This window comes from Tachypleus tridentatus, chromosome 6 (assembly GCF_004210375.1).
Source record: "Tachypleus tridentatus isolate NWPU-2018 chromosome 6, ASM421037v1, whole genome shotgun sequence".
Classification (NCBI taxonomy): domain Eukaryota; kingdom Metazoa; phylum Arthropoda; class Merostomata; order Xiphosura; family Limulidae; genus Tachypleus; species Tachypleus tridentatus.
In genome coordinates, this window is record NC_134830.1 from 9,872,675 (window position 1) to 9,892,844 (window position 20,170).

At 31.4% G+C, this 20,170-nt stretch overlaps 1 protein-coding gene and 1 pseudogene across 2 annotated transcripts in view; both read right to left on the minus strand.

The window, feature by feature from the left end:
- LOC143251916 (26S proteasome regulatory subunit 8) overlaps positions 1-20,170 on the minus strand; it is a 291,595-nt gene that overhangs the window by 74,584 nt on the left and 196,841 nt on the right. The gene's annotated exons all lie outside the window — the stretch shown is intronic.
- LOC143254438 (dnaJ homolog subfamily C member 16-like) overlaps positions 1-20,170 on the minus strand; it is a 60,134-nt pseudogene that overhangs the window by 1,899 nt on the left and 38,065 nt on the right.

Genomic DNA, 20,170 nt, shown 5'->3' on the forward strand with positions numbered 1-20,170 from the left:
CGTAATGCAGATGGAAAACTATCTTTCATCTGTCTCATCTATCAACAAGGAGGATTAAAACCTAGGTAAGGCAAAAATTGTTTTTGACTAAATGTTAATAAATTCTTGACATTTTGTTACAGTAAGTATTGGTTAAATTTATTCTGTTCTTTTTTCTGCCATCATTATTCCAAAGGTCATTATTTGAAAAAAACAACTGACTGTACTTTTGGTCACATTTGCTGATGGAAAACTAGAGAAACCATGGGTAATAGGTAAAAGTGAAAATCCACACTGTTTCAAAAATTTAAGGAAGAATCAACTTCCTGTAGAATGGAAAGCAAATAATAAAGTGTGAATGATAAGTGCTATTTGAGGAATTTTTGAACAAATTAAACAAAAAAATGGAACAAGAAAATAGGAAAATTCTAGATTTCCTAGATAATGCAACTTGTCACCCAAAAGTTCAACTTTCAAATGTTTGTTTAGTCTTTCTACCTCCATGTACAGCATCAGTTCTACAGCCACTAGATAATGGAATTATACAGTGTATGAAATTGAAATACAGAAAATTGATGCTTTAGCATATTATTGCAAACACGGATGACTGTAAGAGAGCATCTGAAATGAACATTGATATGTTAGATGCAATTGCATTTTTGAGTCATTCAATCGAATGCGTAATAAAGTGCTTTCAAAACTGTGGATTTATTCTTGATAAAGGCAGAAATTGTGGAGAAGTTGTTGTTATGACGATTCTAGTGAAATCCAAACTCTGATTGAGAAGATTGAAGCAGATGATTCTGTGAATGTTGATAAGAATGTTTTAACAGAAACTGATGAAATTGATTTAAAATCTATAATAGAATCACAAGATGGTAACAGTGTGAGAGATTCATAAGATGAACAAAATGGAAAAGATAGTGAGGAAATGGAAATCCTACTTCATTGCAAGTGTTAAGTTATATCAACACTATAAAATTGTATGCAAAAATGAAGGGGGAAAATGAACTTCATGAAAAGGTCATAGAATTGGCTTTCTCTTTTACCTCATGACAAAGCCCATTAAAATAAACGAAACAGTTGATATTGGACACTTTCTTCAAATAAATTTGATTAAGATTTTGTGTACTTGTGTATATTTTGAATGTCTATTATTGTTCTTATTCTAATAAATATAGCATAAACAGTATAATAACTTTATTCACAAATGTCTTACTTCTCTTGAGTCAAGAAATTATAAAGTTCTGCTCAAAAATTATATATAATTAATGAAATGCACGCTCACTGTGTCTAAGCTGGAAAACCTGCTTAAGCCAGAAATTTTATTTAGTTCCATGATATTCTGCCTTAGACAGGTTTTACTGTATAATGTTCTTTCACAAGTTAGATTCTAAAATTTTTAAACCTGAAATACAAAAAAATAAATTTCATAAGTAGTTTAGGAGACTGAATTACAGAAAATGATTCTTATGAAACCCAATTATGAAATTAAGGATGAAAAGGTGTTCAGATACCATAAACACTTTAAGATGGAATGTTTGAAACCAAGAAATATATTATTACAGTTTTCAAATAATAAAAAAACAATGAGAATGAGCTAATAAGAATTTTTGCAACTGCAAGAAAAGTAGGGTTGTTACATACAGTAATGAAGGATAATAAAATTCATAATAATACATGTATGGTAACCTAAAAACACTATTTGTATTGTGTTGATGCTTGGTTATATAGATATGGAAAGTAGGGTTGTTACATTCAGTAACGAAGGATAATAAACTTCATAATCATACACGTATGGTAACCTAAAAACATAATTTGTACTGTGTTGATGCTTGGTTATATAGATATGCATAGTAGGGTTGTTACATTCAGTGATGAAGGATAATAAAATTCATAATCATACGTGTATGGTAACCTAAAAACACAATTTATACTGTGTTGATGCTTGGTTATATAGATATGGAACAATACCACTTAGTTCATGTTAGTTTCTCAACTTGTATCAGTCATATACTACAATTTATTAATAATTACATGCAAGCTTATTTTATACAGACCATATTTTGATATAATTCACTGAAACAAACTTGCATACTAAGAGGAGGACATTTTAAACATCTCGTTTGAAAAATGTATCTTTCATGAATGTATGAATGACCTTTACTTGCATGCATAGTATGTTTTCCAGGACAAGATAAAAATTAAAGTTTCATATTATGAAAAATGGCATCTTGTATTCAGTTTACTTATTATCCAAGAGCTTCTTGGTTACATCTACGTCATGAAGAAAGTCAAAAGAGATTTTTTATAAACATACAAGCATTCCTTTTCTAAGATGTAAAACATTCTACAAATGCTAGAGAGACAAGAATTTTAAAGCTAAGATTTCATATTAACCAAATGACAAACAAAACTAAGTATATTTTAAATACATAATTGATTCATTGAAATTAGTTTCACTACAAATATGCCAACAGTTACAACATGAGCACTCTTAGTATAAATGTGGTAAGAGTTAGAAACTGATAACATAAAGCTGTCTGTAACAAGTATGGGCTCCATGATATTTACAGTTTTTGAATCTGTGAGATACATTTATGATCATTCATTTGTGGTATGATATAGGGGATTTCTTTTGTCTTGTTCAATCAGATATTTATATCAGAACTGTATGATGGCCAAACCATGGGTTTCTGGTTCAAAATATTCCATCACAATCCTAACAGTGACACTTAACATTATCATGCATCAGTTCCCCTCACAGTAATGCAACTAGGTAAAATACTACATATATATATATCAAACAATTTCTCTAAACCACAACAAAGTCACAGATTTGTTCACTCATTCAAAACATTGATCAAAATCAAGAATGTTTAATGAACAACATGTTCATCTCAGAATCTCTAGGTATGAATTTATGAATCACTGAGAGAAACACCCAACCTTGACCATTATGTGAAGAAAGAAAACACCCAGAAGCATTGGTGCCAGTTCTGGTGATTTTTGTTCAAACAACATGTGCACTCAACTATCTGGTTGAAGCAAGTCTTCTTGACCTTAAAAATTGGCACTGGAAGTCGTATTTTGCATCACTGCTAATACCATATTTCCCCAAATATAGTGCACTTTTTTTTTGTCATTCAAATTCCTCTCGAAAAATTGACTGTGCATTATATTTGTGTACATTCACTACTGTTACACATTTTACTAGAAGCTACCACTAAAAACCATTAAAGCATTATTAAAGGTTTCAAAAATTGTTGTATATCCAATGTTATGGCTGAGATGGATGATGAAATGCAGATGGAATCACAAGATGATGAAGCAAAGGTTCAAGGAAGCAAATCCAATGAATCTGATGGCAGGAGAATTTTAGTGATAAAGATTTATGTTAAAATGAACAATTAGCTTGGTTTATTACCACATACAAAATTTTCAATAAATTTTATAAAACTTACACACACAAAAATGTTCAAACATTTTTAGTAGATTGACAGTTACTTATTGTACTTGGAAACTATTCAACACACTTTGTATAACTGATGTGTAGAAACAAATTGTCTTCAATCTAATCTTTCAAAACTGTGTGCACATGGTATCTGGGCATATATAGTAACTTCATTGTTATCTTTAATTTCATTATGAGTCTTTCAAAAAGACCTCACAATTCCTATGGGCTGTTTTGTGTAAATAATGGGCATTATGCTGAGTATAATACAAGCTGGTTGGCTCGTAACCTGTCTCCTATAATGAAATCGGATATGCCAAAACTAGCTTCTGCTTTTCTTAGTGTTTGTTCAGTTTGAAACATTTCAATAGTTCTGATAGACTATGAGTTTTTGTATCATGAATCTTCACTCACACAAAATACGTTTATATTAAAATAACCACTAAAACTGGTACAATCATATCCGAAGATAAAATGAAGGGCCTGTAATTAGGCAGGTCGTACAAATTTTACAAAACATCCATACATTTTCACAGTATTTGTGAACTATACCTTTTGTTTACTTTTGGACAAGACTCATTTTAGTTCTCTTAAGTTTTTATAATGGTAATACTATAGTTAATGGTGTCATTTTGGTGTAGTCTTGTTTAGTATTAAACCATAATGGTAATACTATAGTTAATGGTGTCATTTTAGTGTAGTCTTGTTTAGTATTAAACCAACTGAATTATTTCTGGTATTAAATTTCATTTCATTCTGTCTTCTTTGTTTTTTTTATAGCAGACTTGGGCCAGATAATTTGACTACACTGAATTTGTGCTTAAAATTTATGCAAATTTATTTTTTCTTTATTGAGTTATTGGGATATCTTAGTAACCATGAGGGTAGGGGTTTCCTATAAAAATTTTAATATTTTGTATTCTTTTATAAATTATGTGGGTGACAGCTAACTTACTAGTAAAATTCATACCACATTTAAGATTTTCTCAAAACAAACCAATATCAAAAGTCATTAAACATTGGTACAATACATCCATATTAACTCTCTTTTTTGGAAATGTTGAATAAAACTGCATTTTATTGTTTTCAAAACCAACTACATTTGTTATTTTTCAATCTAAATTAATGTAAATGGTTAAAGATTTTCCCTCACTTTCTTAATTTTAAGGTTTTGATCCTCTGATTCCAGCATCCAAGACAATATAATAAGTAATTTTGAGGTTTTGATCCTCCGATTCCAGCATCCAAGACAATATAATAAGTAATTTTAAGGTTTTTATCCTCTGATTCCAGCATCCAAGACAATATAATAAGTAATTTTAAGGTTTTGATCCTCTGATTCCAGCATCCAAGACAATATAATAAGTAATTTTAAGGTTTTGATCCTCCGATTCCAGCATCCAAGACAATATAATAAGTAATTTTAAGGTTTTTATCCTCTGATTCCAGCATCCAAGACAATATAATAAGTAATTTTAAGGTTTTGATCCTCTGATTCCAGCATCCAAGAAAATATAATAAGTAATTTTAAGGTTTTGATCCTCTGATTCCAGCATCCAAGACAATATAATAAGATTTAAAAAGTTGATCTCAATTTAGAAATGACAAGAAAAAAACATCAGTTGCTTACGTCATCAACTATAAAAGTTACTTTAAACTATCTGGAAATATAATAATGTTTTTATACTTCATACAATGAACATATTTCATACAGTTATAAAACAATAAATTCATACAATGAACATATTTCATACAGTTATAAAACAATAAATTCATACAATGAACATATTTCATACAGTTATAAAACAATAAAATCATACAATGAACATATTTCATACAGTTATAAAACAATAAAATGCCTGGTGAAAGTAAAAAACAAACAACTGGATAAGATTAGTGGCAACAGATAAGTAAAAACTATTTCACAGAAAATTCTAATCAAGATATATCTAATTATTCTAAGTACATGATGTTGAGCAAAAGGAACTTGCTCATGGTCTGAAATTTAGTGTTCCTAATAGACTTAAATTTGAAGATTATTTATTACAATTTGAAAAGTTTTGCAAACACTGCCATACCAATATATCTGGAACCAATCAGAACAATCTTTAAGTAATTTTAGAACTTTGACTGCTTTTAAAACTTATAACACTGATTTCAAACACTTTAAGTTCAGAAGAAACTGTGGTTCCACCATATTTGTAAAATGATTATACTGACAAAAGGAGGGCTACACTGCAACAAACTATGAAGAGATAAAATCCTTAACAAATGACAGTACTGGCATATTAGACCACTAGGGCATTACATAGGAATCCTCTATGGGTTATCAAAAATTCATAGATAACCAGGGAATTACACAGGAATTTTCTATGGGTTATCAAAAATTCATAAAGCAGAATGCCTCTTGTGACCAATAGTATCTAAAACTTGAGCTTTCAACCTTTTCACAATGGATGAAGGTTCAAAGTCAATTTCATTGTGTTTGTTGACTCACATTCAAAACTTTATTGAACTTATGTCAATAAGTTTGGAACCAAATTGTAGATTATAACTCAAAGTTTAATATAATGTATGAGTTAATGCCTTAATTTAAAAGTAAGTATTAAAATAACACATTTAAACATACATATATACATCATAAATTTACTTATAAAAACATTCCACCAGTACCACAAGATGGTCTACCATCTACTGGTTATGTACAACAAAAGGTTCAATCTATTTGATAAGAACAAGTCAACACAATTATGAATGACACTTTAAATAAACCATTATGATGTAAGATGATTTTAAGTAAAAAAAATAAAATTGGCCTTACTTTCTGTAAGGGTAGACAATTTTGTAGAACTTGGGCAAAAGCTTCGATTTCGACTCTTTGTCTACAAAAAGTACAATAGTCCTAAAACCTGGTTTCAGTAGTCGCACCAACCCATTGTATGTCTCACCTCTCAGTTCGTGTATGTTCAACTTATGTTCTTCTCTGCAAATATTAAGGAAATATTAATGAGTTAGTAAAACATATTAAGGGTGATATTAAACAGGATATAATAAAATTATTTTGGACCTTAACACATCTGTTTAAATTCTGTCTGATAATCATGCATCTTGACAACAGTCCTGCATCACAGCTTACACTGTAAAAGACTCTATCAAAAGCTGTTCAAAATGCAAGAATCCTCCAAACATGATTTCCACAATCCATCCAGTGTAAAGAACAATGATTTCTTAGTGTCTGTTTCAAGAGATTGTTTACACACAATCCACACTACATCTGGAAACATGACAAGTATGTCTTTGTGTAGAATACTATGAATACCCATCTCATTCTCTAGTTATTTGAGGTATGCCATAACCAAGATGAAGGTGTGACTGGTAGTTCATTTTTGTTGCAAACATACACTATGTCAGATTCATTTCCTGAAAGAGACTTTTATTAATTATATTCCAAAATTTTGTTTGAAGCATACGGATGGCTTTTGTAAATACCTTTTTATGGTCATGGATTCTTACATGGTATAAAATGCTGCATATTGCTTGATATGATTTGGGTACTACTTGTTGCAGGTCTTTTTCTCAATGGTCCTGAAGTTCTAAGTAGACCCATATTCTTTGCTTTCCAATACCATTAACTATAAGAGATATTGCAATATTGAAAATCTTAAATCTCTAATCACTATAATATTTGAGTATGAATATTTTGTATCAGAAATAGTTGTTATAGACCATTCCCGAAAACAATAAATTTCTGGTTTTGCTACACTACATATAAAATGCCAACAATGTTTACGTTTCCACCATAACTTTATATCAGGTATCATAACCATGTGTCATTCTGAGTTGTATATTCAAAATCAATAGTATAAGATACAACCAACCAACATATAGAGCCATGTGTATCTTAATTACAAGTCCTTTCACCCAGTAGAAACTAAAATTACTATCCCCACAGACTAGTTATTAAGACTTAGATATTCATGCTCTAATGATTATGATTTAAAATTAAGGAGTGACAAAATGACATTCTTATTTGAAAAAAAAAAAATTATCCTGTTAATGCTATTGAAAAAACCAGAAGTAATGTCTTAGAAATTTCATACAATCTCCGAGCCAAAAACAGAAATAATATTGCTAGACTTACCTTAACATCCTTTCCAAAGGCACATTACCAGAATAATATAAAAATCTTCACCCTTCTAATGTGTTTACTAACCCTCTCATTACATCTTCCAAACATAACAGTACATCATACGTCTCACATACCAATGACATCATGACTTCATTCACAAAGAAATTACAAAAACTATTTTAAGGGTCACTTCACTCACACATTGTAGTTCATCAGTGATTAAGAACAAAACAAACACACTGTGTAATTATGGTATGCAGGCATACTGTGCATTTTTTTTATCTTGTTATTTTAAAGTAGAAAATTTTAACAATTTATTCTGTATCTATGCTGTTTCTGTATAACATAGGGTCTAGAAAGTTGTTAAGTTGAATTTGTTCCCAGATAATACCTGTTATGCCTGTGGAAGATTCTATTATAATGATGCATTTCTTGTAAAAACATTAGATAGAAACAGCATCCTTCACTAGCAGGTCAAATAATGTCTTAAGATTATGAAATCCCCTGGAGGAAAATCCTGAAACAAATATATTTATCCACATCACCACGAATATAATTATTAACATGATAGTCTTAACTGAGCATGTCGTTTGATGCCAGATATCAGAGGTGGGATAGGAGATATTTGACTTGTCTCTCTATGCCAGAAATAATAATCTGGAAATTCATACTGTATATCACCTTGCATATCAATTTCCTTTTGTACAAACAAAAATAAAGAAAGACATAACATTATCTGATTGAGGTGCTTATATAGAGTACCAGGATAGAGGATGCATTGATTAGGTGAAGAATGTCACAAGACAGATACTGATAGATTTTTTACCTACATATCTAGATCACAATGTATTTTGAGTTCAAATATTTATTAAGCAATTAATGCAAAAAACTCTGGAAAATAAATGTACCTTGATTTTCCACAAACACCTGGTGGCTGCTTTCCTTCTCGTCGATATTTTTCTTGTATGTTCCGTTCTTCAAGTTGACTGAAAAATATTTATCTTTATTAGAGTACAAAGTTATCAAAAGTTTATGTAGTTATTATAAATCTAACAGTTAGGTTATTACATGTAAGTATCATAAAACATAACACTGTATTAATATTTCATCAAATTTCTTACTGAACTCCATTTGATTATTGTGGTACGAAGGTATACTGTGCATTTTACATCTTATTTTAATGTACAATTTTTCAAAATATATTGTTTATTCTGAATTTATACAGTTTTCACAAAATGCACGGCCAAGAAAACCATTGAACTGGCTTTTCTAGCTGTATTTGTCCCCACAGGTACTGTAATATGTAATGCTGCACATTGAGCAATTATACAGAAAAAAACAGCAGTGTTCTTCACTCTTAGGAAAAATAGTATACAGAAATTAAAACCCACATCATGTTGAACGAGAATGAACAGTCATGAAGGTAGCATGAGTTTTTGTTGGTAAGTGTGCTTTTTTATTAATTAAGAAACATCAGATTTAAAACATTACAGTGCTGGATCTTATGTAAGTTGACTGATGGAAAACATCTTGAGAGAAAAAAGCCACTTACTCAATACACAAGTAAAGTACAAGGAAACTGTCTAGCATCTTACTTAAAGTGTGCATACTGTTGTTTTTTTGTCAATTAATTTATTAAAAATTGTTTCATTTGTATCATAGTTTATCCAATTTGTTTATTATTTAGCTTAAACTCTGTTGATTTAGTTAAATTAAGGAGACTTATCCTGTCAATCCTTGTATTATAAGGTGGACTGTTTGTGAAAGTTAACATTTTCTTAAATAGAAATTATATTTCCAATAGCATTTACCTCCTTTCACACTTATAGTTATTACTTGACTGCCAGGATTTCTTTCTCTGCTCATCTCAGAGTTGGTCTGATTTATTTTCTCATTTGCTTTTGTCTCTTACAACCAACTTAACTTCCCTTGACAATATTCTTCTGACACTCTCCACATACATAATTAATTTTTCTGTGCCTTCTTTTAGTCTGTTAGCTTTTCATTTTCTATGTGCAACAAAAATTAAATCTAAATTATTGCCAGAATGTTGATGACCAGTCTCAGTTGCACCCTCAAGGTCCCCCAAGAGGATAACCATAGAACCGAATGTGTCTATCTCACTGTATACAAAATAATTAACAATCTCAACCAAAAGTGATCCCCCTCTGATTGTTGTGTGAAACTAGATACCAGAGGTGAAATATGAGAGAACTGATTTACCCCAGTGCCAAAAACAATAACTTGGGAATTCATACCATAAATTATCTTGCCAATGAAAATATTTGTTCAAAAGTTATTATTATAATGAAAATCAACAAAATAGACCAGTAAACATTCAAAGTATCCCTAAGTGATCATAATACCAGAAAAATTGTTAATGATGTTTGTCACGAAAAAGTGATAACATTAACTAAATAAAGTGGTTATATACAACATCAGGATAGAGAATGTGCTTACATGGAACACCAGGATAGAAAATGTGCTTACATGGAATACCAGGATAGAAAATGTGCTTACATGGAATACCAGGATAGAAAATGTGCTTACATGGAACATCAGGGTAGAGAATGTCCTTACATGGAACACCAGGATAGATAATGTGCTTACATGGAACACCAGGATAGATAATGTGCTTACATGCAATACCAGGATAGAGAATCTGCTTATATGGAAACACCAGGATAGAGAATGTGCTTACATGCAACACCAGGATAGAGAATGTGCTTACATGCAACACCAGGATAGAGAATGTGCTTACATGAAACACCAGGATATATAATGTGCTTACATGGAACACCAGGATAGAAAATGTGCTTACATGCAACATGAGGATAGAGAATGTGCTTATATGCAACACTAGGATAGAGAATGCACTGATGTAGATGGAATGAGATAATTATTAACAATGACAAATGAGGGGGTGTAAAAGACTGGAGCAAGAGAGAAAAAAAAAACAGACCAATGCTTAAATTGGTGAAGGAAAAAACCTTTGCAGTTGAGTAACAACTATAAATGTCGAGTTAAGTTTGATTTGGAAATCAGCATAACCTGAGAACACCATTTTACCAAATACATGTAATTTATATTTTTAAATGTTTCATTTTATATTCAAGAAAAGTTTTATTTTTGCATGGAGTTAAAAAAACTACTAAATTTATATGAAAATACCTGTATCAAAATATTGATACTTGCAGAAGAGAAAAATCTGTATGTTACAAGAACAGTAAAAAAAAATTTGCATTTCATTAAGACAAACACAGATATATATATATATATAGAAAAAATAATGGAAAAAGAAAGACAAAACTACAAAAACTGAGTTATTCAATATTTAAAAAATGTTAACCCTATAACATACAGGAATAATCTGTCTGACTGCTCATTTTCGAAGTAACTAGAATATGCACTACACCAAGATCAAACTACTGATCAATTGTGCAGATCAATCAACCAATAGCTGTTTAATGGATGAATCATCATTTTGAAATTTTGTGATAATAATATGGTATAATCTTGAAGAGAAAATCTAGAAACAATATTTTTTTACTGAAAATTAGCCTAAATAATATCAAAACACACAAAAATATCACCCAAAATAGCTTAATACTGAATGGATATTCAAGAAACAATATAATAAAGTGTTTGAAAAATACTTATTAATGACATATTTCTAAAAAGATATGGTCATACTCACACAAGATAAGACATGACATAGCCCACAATGATAACAAATGCAACAGACAAGACAATAGAGATGGCTGGAAGGACTTCTTGACGACTGATGTTGTCACGTAGTAAATCACCCATGATGATAAACCTGTTTACAATGCGACTAAAGAGTCCCCTTGCTTGTTCATCAGATAGAATAGCAACTTTAGCATGATAGGGTAAACCCTCTGTTGTTTGTATCAACTTTTCTAAGTTTTCTTCTAATTTCTTCTTTGTATTATTCATCTGTAATTTTCATATAAAAGTTTTTCATTTATCAGCACAATATTTTAAAAAATGTTACACAAGAAAATCAAATACAACAAACATCACTTCTTCCAATCTTTATTAAATAATAAGAGTTTTAAATTATAAATATCTTATACAGTAAAAAGTGTTTGGAAGCTTCTAGTTAACTGCAGCTAAAAATATTTTCTCCAAAATAAGCTAATTGATTATTATGTTTCTAACATGGGAAGCATAATTTCAAATTTATCAAAAATGTGAACTTCTGTAAAAAAAACATTTTCAAAAATTGTTCACTTTTGTGCATTGGAATTCATGATAATTCTGTTTTTCATTAACACAAGTACATGGGTAATTTTTCAGTGTTGAATACTGTAAGAAAATGTTATTTTTATATCTAATAAGGTAAACAATAACTTACTTCATTAATATAAATAAAGACTGATAACTTTCTTAAGTTAACATGCCCCTATTAAAACTCCAGTTATACAGATTTATTAGACTGTTTGAACAATGAAGAAAACCAGTAATAATTTTAAGCTTTCAAAGCAAAGGCTTTTAAAATACTGATAACCTACAGGAAGACAAATAATTTTATAATGAAGGGACATAAGACTGGATAACTGAAACAAATTAGCTTCTTAAAAGACTTTGTATTGAATATTTAACATTTAAACCATAAAACAAATTATACTTTAGAGTTCTTATACACTAAGAACCAATTCTGTTATGAGAATATAACAATTCTTATTATTTATTTTATGATCTCAAACTTAATTTCACAATCTATGAATATGGTTCTGTTCTGGTCTACATACTGAGCTATGCTCCAATAGAAAATATTAATCATCTTTATTCCTTCCCATTTTAATATTATTATTATCAAAGACAGTAATCAGGCTCTTTGATTTAATTATAATGAACACCTCAATTAAAAATAAAATTCTTAAAACATTTGCCTGCATTTTACAGGTTTGATCTGTATTATGCTAAATGTCAATCCTTATTTACACGAAACAACTTGTAAATGAGTCATTGCTGAAAATTATGTTTTTTACAAATGTTAAAAAATACTTATATTTATCACAGGTCCACATCAGCTTATACCCTGAAGTGTAGAACAGCTTCAAAGTTAAATATATCTATGTGGTTACAAAACAGAATTTACTAGTCCAGTATATTTTGGCCCATAATTAAATAATTTATAAAAAAAATCAGTTAGTATATATTTCTAAAAAACAAACATAGTTTCCATACCTTAGATCAATTAACACATACCTTTCTGATAAGCACAGTTTTCATATTCTAAATTAATTAGAACCAGCATCATCTACTGCACCAATTTTCATAAAAATATAAATTAGACACAATGAACTTACAGCGTCTGGTTTTATAGACCATTTAGCATCTAACCACTGGTAGCGAACTTTGTCAAATTCTTGTCGCCACAATATTACAACGTGAAGATCTGGTTCCTTTGGAGCTCCTTCTCCTGTTGACAAGGCATTTACAAATTCCTCCTGCTTTTCTTTGAAAACAAACATAAACCTGTGAAATTAACACCTTGCTTAAGTTTATATGTATCAGAAATACCTACTGACATGAGAAAAAGAAAGATCTTTAATGAAGTATCATGAAGAATAGTAAGAGGCAAGACAATACAGTCGTCTTCAAAGACTGAATAAACTGAACTAGAATATAACTGTCTACTCATCTAAATAGCATCTCACTTTATAGCGATGTACACATGAGCATTCATAGAGCTAGAAATAAAATCAACAAACAAGTACATGAATCTCAGTGAAAATAAAATGTTTACACTTATATTTGAAGTAGATGAGTTTCTTTCTTCTTTCAGTATTTGATTATTCAATACATGTTTAACATTCCAAGACCAACTACTTTAGATTTCACACCTAGACCAATAACAAACAACAAGTCCCAAGATATAACAAACTACAAAACTTTATATTGCCACACACCACATGTGAAAAAATAACCAACATCTGGAAAAAAAAAACTTATAACAAAACACACCATTCCAGTAAACACCAAATTTATTCAAAAACCAGGTACAAAACTAAAGTCCATATTATGTAAAAACTACACTGACAAACATAACACCAACATAATTCATATAATACAATGCAACAACTAACACAACTTCTATACTGGAGAAACAAGCAGAAAATGGAAACTAGATTCAAAGAACAAAAAAAAAACACCTTCACACATTTTTGAACACTGCAAATAAAAAACACAGAACATAACCACAGAAAACACCCAGATACTAAATGGAGAAACAAATGTAAACAAATGCAAAACTTATCAGGCTACACTTATCAACTTTTTCTACTTTATCTTTTATATAAATAAGAAAATTATTTAACTTACAACTCACTGAGAATGTTACATTTCAATACATTACCTACTCTTGTTGACAAACCTTAAACATGTGGCAGCAGTTCATGTGATCAGTTTTATTCTTTCCTTTTAACTTTGTATGTGATAACATTTTGATGTGTTTATCTCTAGATGGCACTAAATGTAAGCAAATTATTCATATATTTATTACATAAGTCATAATCAAATTTTAGCTTTTACTTTTTAGTATGGTAGCGTAGAATACAGAAATGTGTGATGTCTTTTCGACTTCATCATGTTTTTAATAAATTAATTTTTATGCAGTTACTTTCACTCTATAGCAGCAATGCTATTTGTGAACCTTGTTAACCCCTTCTGTGATTGTTACTGACTCACATTTAATATTCAATTAAATCACATTACTATAAATTTATTTTAACAAAATTATTATTGTCAAGTACAATATAATTTAAAGTTTCATATTATTTCAGTTTAAATTCTTTATTTTAGAAAGATTACATCTAAAACAGCAAGTAAAACCAGTTTTTAGCTGTCACATCATCAACTCATTGTTATAATCCAAACTTTTTAAGAGCTCTTATGCATGTAACCAAACTGTGAGTAGCTAATAGACACTGATAGTTGAGACAGTCAAATGCACAAACATTACCATCTGGAAACTTTCCAAGAATTTCTCCCTACCTGAAATGTTGCAAATGTTGTCAAAGCTTAAAGTCTACCATGGCAACTTGCAAAGTCAAAGGTGATATTAAACAACACTTTAAGGTATGACAGACTTATAGTCAACAAAACGATCAAGTTTCTCATTATTTACTTAATATCTGAAGAGATGTATGGTTCTGTACTGCGGGATAGATAAGTTCAGTTCGTTGTTTTCTTGAAGGATATGTAGTGCTTGGCAAGTGTTTCTCACCTTATATGGATTAGTTTGCTAGATAGTCATATTGCATTTAGGTTTTATGTTTATATCTCAATTAATTATGTATTATTTTGTTTTAAGATGCATATTTGAAAGGTCTGATGATTGTCACATGTTAAACTTGTTGCATTTTGTATTGTGAAAGTATCTAAACAAGATGGCATTATTTACATTTGTAAACATTAGTGACAGAATTTGTGCACAAGAGTTGCCCTTTAAAAATAATAATAGAACAGAACCCTGCAAAGACAATCTGGTGTATCAGTAACAATAATAAAAGGCAAATAACTGGAAATCATAATATCCTTGTACTGAAAACCTATTTCTGACAGTTATTTATTTCCACTCATATATTCTTGCTTAGTGTTATTTTCTATTTATAACACTTTTTCTGTATGCCTTTCACTGTTACACATTCCTTGATTCATACTCTCTAACTGATTCTTGTATGCAAATTATCATGTGACACACTTCTATTAAAAGTAGTAAAACACAGATGACTCTGTCTGCTATTCTTCCCAACTATCACTTTGAGTTGAGGCAGCACCAGTTGACAGTGGGGAGGAAGGGTTGGAAGTGTGAATAGAAAAAATTACTGTTGGAAATACATTTTTAGTACAGAAAAATTATAGCTTTCAGCAAGATACTTCAGTTATGCTCATATAAATAGCTACAATCCCACAGTCAATAAGTGGAGGGAGAAAGTAGAAATATTCTTAAAAACTGTTTAAAGGACACCCAAATGAGAAGACCCTCTAACGAGAGGGTTATACTAGGATACCGTACCATTTCTGTAAGGAATATACTCTTTGCCCAAATGTTGAAAAGGTGTAATAGATTTGAGGAGAAAATGGTGAAAAGCACATACCAATGGGTAAAAAAAAGGATGTGCCCTAAGGCTAGAATGAACCAGGCTGTACAGGCAAAGTTAACTGCATTCAGAACTTCACCACCAGGAACCAATTTCTGTTTGGGGACAGGATGAAGGATCTCAATCATTATGAAAACACACTTCAAAACTGCAATATCACTTTGGAAAAACCCATGCAGAGATATAGCATCCATTTGAAGGACATATCTACACATCCCATAAAAACACCACTATCCTACTCTTAACTGAATGAAGTCTTTATTGTGTACCCTGTATATATATATCATTCAGGAGGATACTTCCATGGTGTACCATCCCAGTAGCTTGGAGCTGGAAAGTGATAAAGAACCTCTTAATCCACTGGAAAGAACAGAGGGAGAGATGCAGCAGAGAGTCTGAAGATACAATCACACTGGAGACCGTGCAATGGATGATCACAAAATACTATTTTGAAAGGCAAACCAACCCAATTCAACCAATCTAAAGAATGTCAGGGATGGGCAGCAATATCTTTCTGCTTTACCCACAAGTCCATGGGTATTTAGTGTCTGCAACAGGTATATTTATGTAGCAAACCTATTGTGAGGAATAACCTACGAATACCCCATTTCTACTTTGTGTAATGTTAATGAACGGCGTATATTTTGTGGCCATGGAAATTATAAAAGCGAAGTCAACATGGCCTTATGGTGTGAGTTTTAGTACAATTCTAAGTGATTGAAGAATACCTAGAAAGCAACACTCACCGAATAGGGGAATCCTAGTCAAAACATGTGAAAAGCTTCTAAATAATGATGTATACAAGTAGAGAAAGAAAACTTGCCCAGTTACAGTCTCAACAAAAGTGAATGATGGTGACAGGTGGAAGACTATCCTGATGATGAAAAAACAGGTACCCGAAACAGATAATGGGATATAAATGTATGAGGTGTAGTTCCAGTGCTTGACAGACAAAGTATTTCCAACAGATGATGGGGTTTAGATGCATGTAAAAAGTAAGGTGCATCAAAGAAGGGAAGACATCAAGAAATGATTATGAGAAGGAGCTAGTAAATAAAAAGCCAATTAAATCACAAACTGAACCTAATGAGTAAGGGAGGAAGGGGAAAAATCATGATCAGAAGAGTGATGCAAGAGAATGAAACTGCAGAAAACAGAGAGTCAATGGAAAGAAGTCTTGAAAGCAATGAAACAATCCAGAGCATGTATGGGACAGAGAAGGTCATCCAGATCTGAATGAGAATAAAGATGGAAGATAGCAAGAAAGGAAATGATGAAAAGAGTACTCCACATGAGCCCCCAAAGTCTAGGTTAGTGAAAATGATCTATAATAAAAAGATCACAGTGAGCTGAAACAGCCAAGAAAACCAGATCTCTGCTGGCCAGGAAGGAACAATTAGTAAGAATGACATGGATGATCAACATCATCTTGGAAAAAAGATTAAGAAGAGAAGAACTAAAGTTGAAAACTAGATATAATCTTGTCTGAACTTATAAACAGCAAGGACAAGAGGATGATGAGCCAGATAAAAAAAGAGGTAACCCAGAATTGAGTAATGAGTCAATTGCCTCTTGTGCAGAAGTACACAACAAGAAGTAGAACCAGTAAAAAATTGAAAATCAAGAGGCCACTCTTTGGGAGACACTTTGTCAAAACTAGAAAGGTGAACTGCAATAAGGATGAAAGCACCTGCAACACAGCACTCCAGAAAATGTATGGCAAGTGTGTGCATTCAAAAAGGTAAATCCACTAACTAGCACAAAGGGAACAAGAATGGGTGCCCCCTTAGTGAATGATGTAAGCAAAATAACCAATGAATAGTCAGACTTAAAGATGAATAGTCAAATCTGGACAAGAGTAAGAAAGTGAACTAAAGCATATTGGACTGCCAAAGGTGCCAGGGTGTTAACATGATAAGACTGCTCCCTTTTATTTCCTTGTCCAGAAGGATCCTTCTGATCAACTCACACACAACAACTTTGGAGATGAACATCTGGGAAAAGAAACAAATCTGGATGAGAGGAAGAAATAAGTAAACCTAATGATTTGAGGGAGTTGTTCAACCACCAACACATACACTTGTAAGAAATTTAATGGATTTATGGTTATGCATTTATTTTAATATCTACATTTGCTTCAGTCTTATGCATGTGACATACATTGTTGGATGTGTATTGTGCAAGTCTTGCCAGTTCTTTCAATTTGTAGAAGATTCTACAGAGGAAGAATCAGCAATATGTGGTTTATGAGAAAAAAAATAGTATGTTTTCAAACATTGTTGAACATTCAAAAATTTTGTGTGATTGGCATAACAGCTAACTGAAAGACAGTAGTAGAATATTATTGGTCAGCTGCAGTCAGTATACTATAAGCCTTGGAAGCTATTATTATGATTAATGCTTATTAATTGGAAAACAACAGAATCTGACTAGGAACATTTATAGATTTCAAACATTACAAATCATTCCACTTTAGTGAGTTCACTTTAGATGTTAGTATCTCTATGAGGACATCAAATATCTTTGTCGGTTAAAAGTCAGCTTGTAAGTGGTGTGAGGCCAGCCAAGAAAAGGGAGCTGGCTAGCTTAAGCAAGGTGTAACAATATCAACCCAGAATTAATTTGCTTATCATGGACCTGGACTATTGATAAAATATTCAGTTCTAGATCAGATAGAAGACTTAGTACAGTTTGTCAAATTCTTGTATATAAACCAATATTTGTAATAACCATTATTATATATTTTATTGATGTTTGTATATTAAATTATATTTGTGTTAAGAAAGAAAATTGTGTGTATCAATCTTGTTGGCATAGATCATAAATTTTATACACATTGGCATTCACTTAAATTCTAAATTAAAGTTAAAGTTTCTGGCTATTTGAAAGCATAATACATTAACATGCATAGCTTAATAAATCTGAGACACATCAGAAATAAATATGTAAGAAAGGGAAGGAGGAAAATACAAAGAAATCCTAGTTAGAAACCATGGGTCATGCAGCATATCATGTAAAGACTGTAAATGAGCCAGACTCGAAGGAAGAAGTGTTTCTGTAGAAGCCACATCCCTCACTGTGTTAAAGCCTTGCTAGCAGTAAGATAGTGAACTGCAATACATGGATTATAGTAATCTCTTTCAAATGCATTTAAATAGCAGAATGGATGATCCCAATGGAGGTGGGTGTTTAAAATGATACTCCCCAAATAACCAAGATTGTTAGGTAGGTAAAAAAAACAACAACAAACATAACCAAATGGAAAAATTCAACCACCTGAGATGGTTGTGCATTATACATTATGAAAGAAGCTGAGCAGTGTTTTTGACCAGCCAGAGCATGTATGGCTTGGTGTTTTATGGCACAAAGCAACTAAGCTATCTGCCCCAAACATCTGGTGAAAAGTTAAAATTAAAGTAAAATTATTAAAATTCATAAAAGAAAATTAAGGTAAAACATGACAAAGTTTAATTTTTGAATTAAAAACATAAATAACATTAAATCCAATTTTTAAATCTAGTTTACAACACTAAGGGAGAAACTAAAGTAATAAAAGCTGTAAAGGACTTTCTGTAGCTTAATTGTAATTATTATAACTTGCCAGGATGCTAACGGGTAGTTCAAACAGCAGAATTAGTCACCTGAAGTTGCCCTTTCCAGTCCTGGTGTCGAGTTAATTGATGTTTTGGCTATATTCTAATTTCCAATCAAACTAGATTTTCTTTGATTCTTAAAAGGGAATCACATTATAAAAGGCCTAATATATAAATTAAAAAAACTTAAAAACCATTAAAAAGATTAATGGCCTTTAAAAAACTAAAAACATTTGTAAGGTAGACAGTGTCACCATCACCAATAACACTGTCTAACATTACAGATAAACTGTAGGATAAAACATTTAAAATAGTGCCATCATTGAGAGTTGTAAAGACAGCAAGACAGTAAAATATGACTTATTGTGACCTGAGTGTTACAGACAACACATTGGTGCATCAGTCTCAGATAAAAGAAAACAATGAGTTAAAAAACTGTGACCAATGCATAGTCTAGTTAGGACAACTTCCTCTTTCTGATCCTTACAGAAGCACGATGGCCAAAGTCCAATACAGGGTTTTATTTGGAAAAGCTTGTTTTCACGTTGCTCACTCCAAGTCGATTACCAACTGGCACAGAGCTGAGTCTTGAATACAGGACCATAGTCCATATATGGAACAGGCACAGCAGTGATAGTGCCAGACCAGACAGATTTAGCTGCTGTGTCAGTTAGCCCATTCCTGAGAATACCAACATTGCCTGGTATCCAGAAAAACTGGATAAAAATAGATGTTAAAGAGAAATGTGCCACTCAGTTTTGAATATCAACGAGAACAGGATGAGAACTAACGTAAAGCGATTCCAGGTCCAGTATAGAACTAAGTGAGTCAGTATAAATAGTGCAATTTGAGTACTGCTTAGCTTCTATGCGAGCCAGGGCAA